Source organism: Ailuropoda melanoleuca, chromosome 19 (assembly GCF_002007445.2).
Source record: "Ailuropoda melanoleuca isolate Jingjing chromosome 19, ASM200744v2, whole genome shotgun sequence".
NCBI classification, from domain to species: Eukaryota; Metazoa; Chordata; class Mammalia; order Carnivora; family Ursidae; genus Ailuropoda; species Ailuropoda melanoleuca.
This window is the reverse complement of record NC_048236.1, coordinates 16,651,664-16,663,507: the sequence shown is the minus strand read 5'-3', so window position 1 is coordinate 16,663,507 and position 11,844 is coordinate 16,651,664. Positions and strand designations below refer to the sequence as shown.

At 33.4% G+C, this 11,844-nt stretch overlaps 1 long non-coding RNA gene across 1 annotated transcript in view; it reads right to left on the bottom strand.

The window, feature by feature from the left end:
- Positions 1-8,683, bottom strand: part of LOC117797153 — a 48,651-nt gene extending 39,968 nt beyond the window's left edge. The window contains exon 1 of the long non-coding RNA XR_004622052.1: positions 8,513-8,683. This is a non-coding gene — a long non-coding RNA (uncharacterized LOC117797153). The remainder of the gene's footprint in view (positions 1-8,512) is intronic.
- Positions 8,684-11,844: the final 3,161 nt, after the last annotated feature.

Below are 11,844 nucleotides of genomic sequence, written 5' to 3'. Positions count from 1 at the left end.
CATGCTTCCTTAAGCAGGGGAAAATTACTATTTTTAGCAAGCTGGGGAAACATTCATAATGTGAACTCTCCAGAAAGGTATTTTAATGGACTGCAGGTCATTTTGACTTTAACTACATACGAAAAGGGAAAGATACAGAGATTATCATAGACTCTTGGACAAATGACAAATTGTCCATAAAATTTACATTTGAATTCAGTTAATGTTATAACTTAACATTCATGGAGACTGCCATGAGTCAATTTTTGGTTTATTTCTAAGTGAAATAACTTAAGATGCTGAATATTTATGACTTATTAGAAGTATAGGAGTCTAAATATAATTTTTCAATATGTGAAATACTAGTATACTTTAGGGATTCAGATACAATCATTTATTTATTAGGGGATAACAAATCTTAGATTCTACTCCATTCCTAAACATTAGAATAGGTACTATGGGTCTAACAAAGACGATATATTGATAATAATACTCTATCTTCATTATAGTGATAATCATCTCTCCTCTAAGATCTTAGATATATAAAAAACTTATCAATAACTATAATAAATAGGATGGAGCCAATTTATATTGCCACCAGTTGTTTAGAAAAGTGGCCATTTGATTGAACGTTCATCAGCACTATCACCATTATTTAACTTTTTCTAAGAGAGAGAGAAATCTCAATTAGGAGAGGTTTTGGTTATACATGTTATTTTTATTTGTATTTATTTTATGAATTACTTGTTCATTTTAGCAGACATCTTCATCTTTTTCTTACTTATTTAGAAAATGTTTTAAAATTAAGAATTTAACACTTTGCCATATTTGCAAAATGTTATTTATGTGTCAAGATATATAGGGATTGGGGCGCCTGGGTGGCTCAGTCGTTAAGTGTCTGCCTTTAGCTCAGGGCATGATCCCGGAGTTCTGGGATCGAGCCCCACATCAGGCTCCTCTGCTAGGAGCCTGCTTCTTCCTCTCCCACTCCCCCTGCTTGTGTTCCCTCTCTTGCTTCTGTCTCTATCTCTGTCAAATAAATAAATTAAAAAAAATCTTAAAAAAAAATAAGATATATAGGGATTAAAAAATCTGTCATTAAGACTGATTTTAGAGCTGTAGTAGATTGAACTTGGCCATATTGGTGTAATCTGTAAAAACTGTAATGCCTGCTTTCATAGACAAATTAGTGAAGGTTATCTGAGTTACTAGATAATAAGAGGCCGGATTGTAGAAGCGTGCTTTTTAAACATTTAAAGCACTAAAAATTTTAATCTTACAGAACGTCTATCAGAGGACAGAAAAAGAGATAAAATTCCCTATTTTATGCAGCTTGAATAACCACTGAACATAAATCAGACAAGGACAGGATAAGAATAAAAATTACAGACTTACTTATAAATATAGATGCAAAAGCTCTAAAACAGAGTAATGTAATAATTGTGGGGACAATCCTAGAAATAAAAGGATTAAATGGGATAAAAGAAGAATAGAAAGAAAAACCATCTGGTCACATCAATGGAAACAAAAAATACCATTTGATAAAATCAATAACTTTATGATAAAAGCTATTGCTAATTAAAAATAAAAGCAAAAGAAACACCCTCAACATATTGAAGATTATTAAGTCAGTTGATGGCTAGCAAATGAATATTTATGAAATAAGTTATAATTAATGGTAAAATATCATAAGCATTCTATTTAAAATGTGAAAATAGATAAGGATGTTTACTATCATTGATTACATTCAATATTATTAGTAAAGTTAATAAAAGTAAAATACATAAGGAAGAAGTAAAACTATTATTATTTATAGATAATGTAATTCTTTTCTTTTCTTTTTTTTTTTAAGATTTTATTTATTTATTCGACAGAGAGAGAGACAGCCAGCAAGAGAGGGAACACAAGCAGGGGGAGTGGGAGAGGAAGAAGCAGGCTCATAGCGGAGGAGTATTTATAGATAATGTAATTCTATATAGGAAAAATAAGAGAAAATACAAACATACTTTCAGAATTAAATTTAGATATCAATATATAACAATGAATTGCATTCTTACACAACCTTGGAATTATTAAAAATGTACTTTTAAAAAATAGATCATTTATTATTGCAACAAAAATAAAGAAATGAAAACTATCTATGAATAAATCTAATAAAATGTGCGTATTACTTTAATGAAAAAACATGTTATTAGTTACTAGGTATTTATAGAATTTTAAATAAATGAACAGATAAATGAACAATCATTTTGACTCGATATCATAAAATGATGATTTTTTTTCTCAAGTATCTTGAATATTTAATGCAACTCTATTGAAAATCCTGACAGAGTTTTCATTGACATTGTTAAGATGATTCTGACATTGGTACAGACGTGTAAATGACCAAATTCTACCAAAATTTTTTAAATTAAAAGAACAAACTAAAGTTACCTGTCCAGCAGGATATCAAGATTGACTATAAAGCTATAGACAGTCGTATATTAGCCCTATGGATAGACACATTGATCAATTAAAAATAGAGAATCAAGAAAAGTATTCCTATATGTGCAGACTCTTATATATGGCAAGACTGACATTTAGATCAGAAGAAAAGAAGGTACTACTCAGTAAATAATCATGAAACAACTGATTGCCTATATTTTTAAATCAATTCACTCCTTCAAGAACAACATAAGAAAGAATTCCATGAGAATGAACTAAATTTGAAAAGCAAAATGTCACAATTTTTGGAAGAAAAATGAATGTCTTTATGGTACTTGGGTAAGGACTGCTTTAAAAAGTACCAATTGTAAAGGAAAAGAGCTAATTTGCATTAGAATTAGAGAAAGGAAATTTTAAAGTTGTAATAACAATTAATAAGATAATCCACAGCTTTGGAGACTATCTTTGTCATGCACAAAATCATTACACATAAAGAGCTTCTACAAATTAATAAGAAAAGACAAATCAATAGAAAAATGGGCAAAGGGTATGAATATTTAACTGACAGAAGACAAACTGACTGGCTGAAAAAAATTAATTAAAAGATAGTCAACCTTATCAACAATCAGACAGACGGGAATTAAAATCACAGTAAGATGATATACCTACCAATCACAAGAGACCTTTAGTACCTAGAATTGACAGATGCTATGAAAAACAGAAACTGTCCTTCTCTTGTGGTGGGGGGTGCAGTAGAACTCTTTGACAATGTGATCTGACTATTACTTAAAGAAAGGCAAGCAGGTGGCATTCCCTAGGCCCAGCAGTCTCACTCCCAAGTCTTTCCCTCATGTGAATACAAGGAGGCATCAGTAGGGTTTGCAATAGGAAGAACTAGAAACCAACAGTGGTCAACAATGTTCTTGCTCACCCATACCTGATTCTCTTGTCCTTTTGAGGTTTATGGAAACTATTGCTCTGAGCCACATGACTGGTTCTGGCCAGCAAACTTGAAACCAAAGTGAATTGTACAATAATTCCGTTTCTTTCCCCACATCTGGATGGCTGTCATTTAGGTGGGAAGCCACAGTTGTCTGGAACCCTGACAATTCCAGGAAGTCAACCGTCTTAACTATAGCAGACTGCCTGAGCAAGGAAGACATTTTTTTCCCTGATATTTTGGGGCTGCTCCCTATTGCAGCATAAAATTTGACTCTCCTAACTGATATACAGCTTAAATGTCATCAACAGGAGAATTAAATAAATGGCAGAACACTAATACAATGGGATTTTACATAGCTATGAAAAAATAAATGAACTAGAATTACACACCCATACATGAACAGATCTGTCCAAAATAGTTATGAGCAATTGCAACAGAATATATAGAGAATGATGTCACATATAAAGATTAATAACTTGAGAGATGGTGCTCTATACTGTTTAGTAATGCTGTATACTTATTAATAGGGCATAATAAAATGCCAGAAATTAAGAAACTCAGCTTCGAGATAGAGATCAACCTCTCAGAGGGGAGCAGAAACAAACTTGTTGAAATACACAGGTGTTTTTACATGTCTTCATAATGCCTTATTTCCAATGGTTGGCGGTAAATTTGTGGTGTTCGTTATATTTCTTCTCCATATGCATAGTTGCCTGAATTAGTTTAGCCTTTTTTTTTTCTTTTTTTAAAGCAAACTTCTTCAAGATTTCTAGATATCTCTGAAGATATTTGTTTGGGGATAAAATGGTAAGTTTTACTTATTTTGTTAATATCTTCTCCATTCTGCAGATGCACTTCCTTCAGATTTGGAATGATTTCATAACTGATAATCGCCAATTTTGTCATCCAGAATAGCAGCTTAAGTTAAATATTTTTGGTATCGGCCATAATAATGATTTCTTAACCTTAAATCAAAAGCTATTCCTCAGTTTATGACCAAAAATACTCACAAATTCAAGCATGTTATGAATAACTTCTCTATTGTACCATTTTGGGAGTTGGCTATGCTTTGCTTTCAAAAAATGTGACCTCTCTGCTCAAACAGTCAGCAAGAGCTTCTAGTTTTATCCAATAGAAGGAAAAAAAAAGATAGAAGAAAAGAGAGGAAAGGAAAAGAAAAGAAGAAATATCTGTGCTGGTGGAAGGAATCTTATATTTATCTGCCATTTTTTGAAAATCATGTAAAAAACAGTCAAGTTGCTGGATCTGATCTGTTTTTCATGATTTTGGGGGGTGACAGACAAGACTACACGCAGATGATTAGCAGACTCTCTGATACCAACACAGTGGGGCAAACTAACAGTTACTGCTTTTTCCAAATCAAGTCAACAAAACCACTTGTGTTTCTAAGCATTGTCCCACTTATCTGTACAAAGGGCATTGATATTTTCTTTCTGATCTAAATTTTGCTTGTCAAATTTTGACTTTTTGATCAACATTACAGTTTATAAAAGGATACTGTAAAATAAGAATTTTTCCTTGATGGAATCAAAATTCTCAGAATGAATGAAACTCAGGAGCTGGCTATATTGGGAAGGTTAATATTTTTATTGACTTACAGACCAAAAAAGGTGTTATTGCTGCCAACCGACTTGCTTCAAAAGATGAGAAAACGTTATCATTGGCCCAGAGTAAATGTTATTTCAAAAAGGTATTGTTACAATTTACTTTCTTGGCTTTAAGCCACAACTGACATGAACATGTCCAGGGCACATGGTTTTACCAAGAACTGCAATTGTGCATGACTTCTTCTGGTTTGCAATGCATAACAGTAAATATTTAAAGTACTTCAAAACTTGGCTCTTTTGTAACAGCAAACTGAGTTTCTCTCAAGTCCTATCCATTTCATATGGATGATTCTCAAAAACAACAACAACAACAACAACAGCAACAACAACAACAAAAAAAACCCCACACAGTCCAAAAAATTTTCAGGTCATTTTAAAAGTAGAAGTATATATAAACTTCATTTTCTTTAATAATCTTTAACATATTCTGACTCATTTGACCTCATAGAAGCAAAGATATGTTATCATCATACTGTTACAATAGTTTTCTTTAATTCCTTTCAAAGGGAACTATTTTAGGAGTGAAGTTTGGTAATATCAGATAAATATTTCTTTCTACATTAGCAGAATCTCTCATTAAATTATTTTGCCCTTATTAGAAAGAATTCAGTGACAGATTCTGCTGAGAGAGAGAGAACATATATATTATGGATAATAATACTCTCCACTATTATTTTCAATATCATAGAAACACTTCTTTATAATATGATGAAGAAGTTATTTCTAAGTTGGAGAGTGGTGCATTCTAAAATATGCCTTAAAGATTTGAGGGCTAGTGAGCATGTTTAATTTTTACTTTATTTTTAAATATTCACTTTGATATGATATTCATTTTTCCATGCCTCTTGATTTCCTCCAAGGACTTTAGCCCCCAAATCACTGTATTATTTTCATGGTTGTTTAAACAGAATACGAAATTAAATCCTTGAAAATGCTTACAGTAGCTGAATTTATCATTGTTTTTGAAGTGTTTATAAGTATAATCAGAATAGAAGACTAAAATAAAGGTGCTAAATTCATACTGTATAAACATTTTCTTTATATACATATTCAAAACTTTGCCTATGAAGAAGCAAAAATGTACTTATTAAATACTTCCTCTTGAGTGTAATCTGTAACTGATACTCTCGCATAATAATGCCTCACAATAGGTACTCCACATCTTCTGGAAATTTATTTGTTTCTCTCTTAAATATTTAATAGTCAAAGTCCAAGATCTTAAAACATGCCTTTTTTTATGTATGAAAATGTTTATGGCTCTAGCTTTTCCAACAAGATTTTAAAGTTTTGATGCAAATATACCATTGGGAATAGCAGACAGCACAATAAAAAACAATGAACAATTTCAATATTCCATAGCAGCAATTTTTCATCAAGTGTTCTATACAAGGAAGGGATAGTAGATAAGCAAAAACAGTTAACTTTTGAAGGTTTTCAGTTATTGAACAACTTAAAAGCAAAGAGAGTAATTGTTATTTAACATTAATCATGAATTTTCATGCTCTCATTTAGTGTGGTGACATTTCAAACTTTTAGGACATATTTTAATTTTTGGTGTTTGGTCACGCATGCTTTTCATAGTGATTGACAAATATAAATAAGCCTTTGAAGTAATGAAATATTTTGCAATAGGAATAACAGCGATATAGCTTCAGAATAACTTAACTCCCTTGAACCAGAAGGTCAAACATTTTACATTTAATCCTTTAAATTGAGTTTCATGCCATTTATTCAGATTTTGACAAGGTCTTAGAGTGCAAGTTTCTATATACTCCATGTGAATATTGATTACTTTTGGATGTGGCTGGAGACTACAGAATGTTCACTAGTAGTATGTGCAACAGGGGGAAATAGCAAACATCCCATATTAGTGCGTTAATTAATCACCAGAGATATTTATGTGATATTTAAAAACAGATTTCAGTTTGCAAGGAAGATACTTTTTAAAAATTTTTTAAAAAAATTTTATTTGTCAGAGGGAACACAAGCAGGGGGAGCGACAGGTGGAAGGAGAAGCAGACTCCCCACTGAGCAAGGAGCCTGATGTGGGACTCGATTCCAGGAAACTGGGATCACGACCTGAACTGAAGGCAGACGCTTAACTGACTGAGCCACCCAGGCGTTCCCTTCTGTCAGATATTTTGATAAAATCTGTGAAATGAATCACAACAAATTTCTACTGTGCTGTTGCCATATGCCAAACTCGTTACTAGACATTGAGTGTGCACAACAGTGGGTTTGGCATTTGAAATCTCTGCCTTCACTTTGCTGAAATATATGGGATGTTCAAAGATTTGGAATATGATCACGGGTAGTTAAGTAATTAGCTGGCTACTTTATAAAATTAATTTTAAAGTGTATAAANTTTATTTATTCGACAGAGATAGAGACAGCCAGCGAGAGAGGGAACACAAGCAGGGGGAGTGGGAGAGGAAGAAGCAGGCTCATAGCAGAGGAGCCTGATGTGGGTCGATCCCATAACGCCGGGATCACGCCCTGAGCCAAAGGCAGACGCTTAACCGCTGTGCCACCCAGGCGCCCCTGGTGGGTTCCTTTTAATTAACCATTCTAGGGTAAATTTTACAAAACCTACATAAAATACTAAATAACGAATTTTAATAACTGAAATAAGGTTTATTATTTGAATAATGCTCAACTCAAAACTCTGAGTCCATGATTTTAAATTTTAAAAAAGCATGTAGCGTTAACTATTATAAAGTTTTTATTTTGGCATACTTCCACCAGGGGGCACTACTCACATTTAACGTAAAAATAAAGCCCTTTCTAAATTGTAAATGTGCCTGTCTGACAAATATTTATCTCCAAATAATTTATTTGTTAGTCTAAAAACTAAACTTTTGCGTGGAAATGCAATACTCTATTCCAACATGTTTACATCTATAACTTAGGCCATTAGGTTAAAAAATACCATTTATGAAATCAGCATTTAGAATGCTTCACAATCAACAACTAAAATTCATACTATATGCCAACAGGAACTAGTTAATTATCCGTTGAATATTACAGAAAATATTTTGCTTAATTGGAATTAGTGGATTAAGTAATTGTTAACATAAAAATCATAAATGCTAATTCAAATGGATCAAAATAATTTAGGGATTTTATTGAGATAGACTACATATGAAAAATAAACTATTTTTTCTGTAGTCTTTCATGAAGCCCTAGATTCTGCTAGTTCCATTAGTATATCAAAATTCTGATACATTTTATTGTAAGTTATTTGTATGATTACAGGAACTAAATACTTTCTCACTATAAGATATATATTAACTGTTAGTATCTATAGCTCCTAGAATTAAAAAAATTTCCTATGTTTAAAAAAGTTGATTTTTGGTTTGCATTTGGTTTTCTATTTTTATATTTATAAAAAAATGTGTCATTATGTTTTTTTGAACAACCTAACTGAAACATTAGTTTGTTAGTCTAATTTAAAATAGAGATTATTATTTTTGTGGTTTTTAATAGAAGATTATCAAGACGTATTACAACAGTAACACAAACAGCAGCAGATACTCACTGTCTAAAGTGCAGATAATTGCATTGCTTGAAAGATCCATTTTGAGATTGTAAGTAGGAAAGCAGAAGTCTACAGCTTAGATCAAGAGAAAGCATGCTCACAGTGTTAATCTCTTAAACACTTAAAAGCCTCTATCACTTTTAAATGACAAATCATTTATAGGGTCCTCTGTAAATCACCAGACTGATAACCCTTTTGATTTCTTAATCTTTGTAACATTGCTGTAACTGTAGGTATGAGATTAACATGGCCTTGCAAGTTTCGAAATGTAATCAATAGAAAAAACAAGGGCTATTGAACATCTGGAACACTCCCAGATAATTCCACTATGAGAGAATTTGAACGTTAAACTCCTCCCAGTCAAACCCTATTCTCCCATTCCTGTTTTGTACCAAATTACCACTTTCCTTTTAAAAGATGTAAAAAGCAAAAACAAAACAAAACAAAACAAAACCCACTTGCTAATTCAAATGAGCAGTTGTAATTAATTCTAATGGGATATGAATGTATGTTTATTTCATATATTCTACATGGACAAGAACAGGGTAGGAGAAAGAAGGTGGAATTTGGCAATAAATTACTGCAAGGTTAGTGATTTCAGAATGCATTTTCTATTGAGTCATATGTTCCACATTTCTGAAAGCTCATTGTATAACAAGTACTATGCCATACACTGGAGATACAATGGAAAATAAGACAGTGTATGCCTATCTCTCAGAGGAATGTTACCAAAAGATTTCGAGGGGAGAGAGGCTATGATGAGTTCCCTTCTTTGAAAGTGGATAGTCCAAACAATAAATGTGCCTTTCAATGGAATGCTATGCATTGTCTACTTAGAGCACACCATTTTGCTGTAGGATTCTACTCCGGGCATTATCTGGAGCTATTCTGTGACTAAATCAGAGGTCCTTTGCTGACCTGCAGATTCTGTCCTCTTTGGTAGAGGCCCAAGTGACCTCTTGCTCCCAATTCTCCCTTACCCTTATACCCATTGCAAAACCGAGTTTGCCTCTATTTGCATGTTTATTTCAATACATCTTTATGCTCTTCATAATTTTTTAAAAACTTTTATGGACTGGTATAATATATATGATGTCTGCCAGTTCTGGTTTCCTCATGAATGAAATAAAATCTTTAACACTTTTCTATCTGTATGAGAGTCACAATTTTGCCTCATGTTTGAAAATTGTCTTTTAACATGATATGTACTTGGATTGGATATGAGAGTTGGGCTCTCAGACGTTTGCTGGTAGAGGGTACCCAAATTCATGGGAGCAGATGACATCTCCCAGAGAAAGTGGATATAGAAGGGAAAAAAGGGATGAATAAAGAATCTTGAGGAAGGGACATTTTAAGAAACAAGCTTTTGGAAGTATTCCCTTATATCAAACTTTTTTTTTCCATTTAAATTCTATTAAATGCAATTATTACTTCTAAATCCAGATTAAGGCTTCCAGAGCAGGAACACATAGGATACGTTGTTAGAGAAATTTAGAATGCCAGATTTTAAAAGCTCAGTTTACACCAAAAACCAGGGATGTACTGTATGATGACTAACATAATTTAATAAAAAAATATTATTATAATAAAAAAAATAAAAGCTCAGTTTACAAACCAGGGCACATCTAGGACAGTGGTTTTCAACCCTGACTGTCCACCTTGAAATTATATGTGAGATTTTAAAAGGCTGATGACTTGATTCCATCCCAGGAGATTTTGATTTAGCTGATTCAGGGTGGGGCCTGGGACGTTTATAATAAGGTTTCCCAGTAGCCTGCTGCTATGGTTGAGAAACACTGGTCTAGAAAGGTAGGGTGAGGATCCTACGGATAGTGAGGAATGCTTTAGGGAGCTATGGAGAGGAGGGATGGAAAAAGTTAGTCTACAAAAAAGATAATTCAAAGGAAATACAGCTGTTTTATTTTATTTTTAAAGATTTTATTTATTTATTTGAGAGAGAGAGTCTGTGGGTGGGCACATGGTGGGGAGGGAAGGGACAGAGGGAGAAGCATATTCCCCACTGAACAGGGAGCCCGATGGAGGTAGGGTTCGATTCCAGGACCCTGAGATCATGACCTGAGCTCAAGTCAGACACTTACCTGACTGAGCCACCCAGGAGCTCCAAAATATAGCTGTTTAAAATGTTTTTAGGGTAGTCAGGCAATGTCCTATTTTGCTTCATACATATAGAAATAGGATATTAAATGGAGAGAGTTAAGGCTTACACTAAAAGAGAAACTTCATTTAGAATGTATGAAAATAGTATAGACTGCTTTGCAAAATAGCTAAGTCAACACCTAGGCATTCGAGGATGTCTAGCATAGTTCTTTCTCTGACACAGTATTGTAAATGTGTCTACATCAGTCATCTTTTCAAAAACAAAGATTGACTATCCTTAATGTTGCTGTGAAAGAAACTTTAAAAGTCCCATTGAATATATTCATTATCTGGGGGATTTTAATATATACCTTATGTCCTCTATCTCAATCCTGATAAATCTAGGGCTATCAGCTTTCTCTTTCTCAAGGTCAAGATAAGGTCATTCTTATAAAACACAAGTATCTCAGTCAGATTCGCGTCACTGGTTTGAATAAGGACTCTAGGGAAGTGGGGCAGTGTAGAATGCTCCTGAGCAGAACGTCCAGAAAATTTCAAAAGCGCAGAAGTTATGTTGGGCTCATAACTTATGGCAAAGAGATATCGTGTAGCTTTTTTGTTCTGTGGGAATCTATAGCAAGAAAACAAGAAAGAAGACAGAGAATTTAAGAACAGCCTGCAGCACATCAAAAAACATGAACTACCTTGAGAAATCTCAGCAGAATGTGGGGGGCAGGGAGGTGTGGCACCGAGTGAATCTTGGAACAAAAACTGTAGAGACAACAGTAAGGATGTCATCGGTATTAATATGTTCCGAAATGCACGGAGTGGAAAACCTTGTCGGTACATGGGACAGTCTGCACTCACACCTGCTGCTCAGATCCTAATCGCTGTCAGTTGTGACTCCCCCGAAATAAGAGACTACGATCCCCGTATGTTTGTTGCATGAATAATTTACTATCTTGTCTCCCTGTTTATTGTAAGCTATCAATCTCTTAAATGTCTGCTTTATTATATAAAAGGAGTACTCTAAAAACGACATTTTAAAGTAAATTTCAAGTATATAATTATTACTAACTATAGTCACCATGCAGAAAATTAGATACCTAGAATTTACTCATTTTATAACTGAAGGTTTGTATCCTTTCACCAATATTCCCCACCCCCCATTCTCCTCTCCTCAGAGGCTGGCAACTATCTTTCTACTCTTATTCTAGGAGGTTAATTTTTTTAGA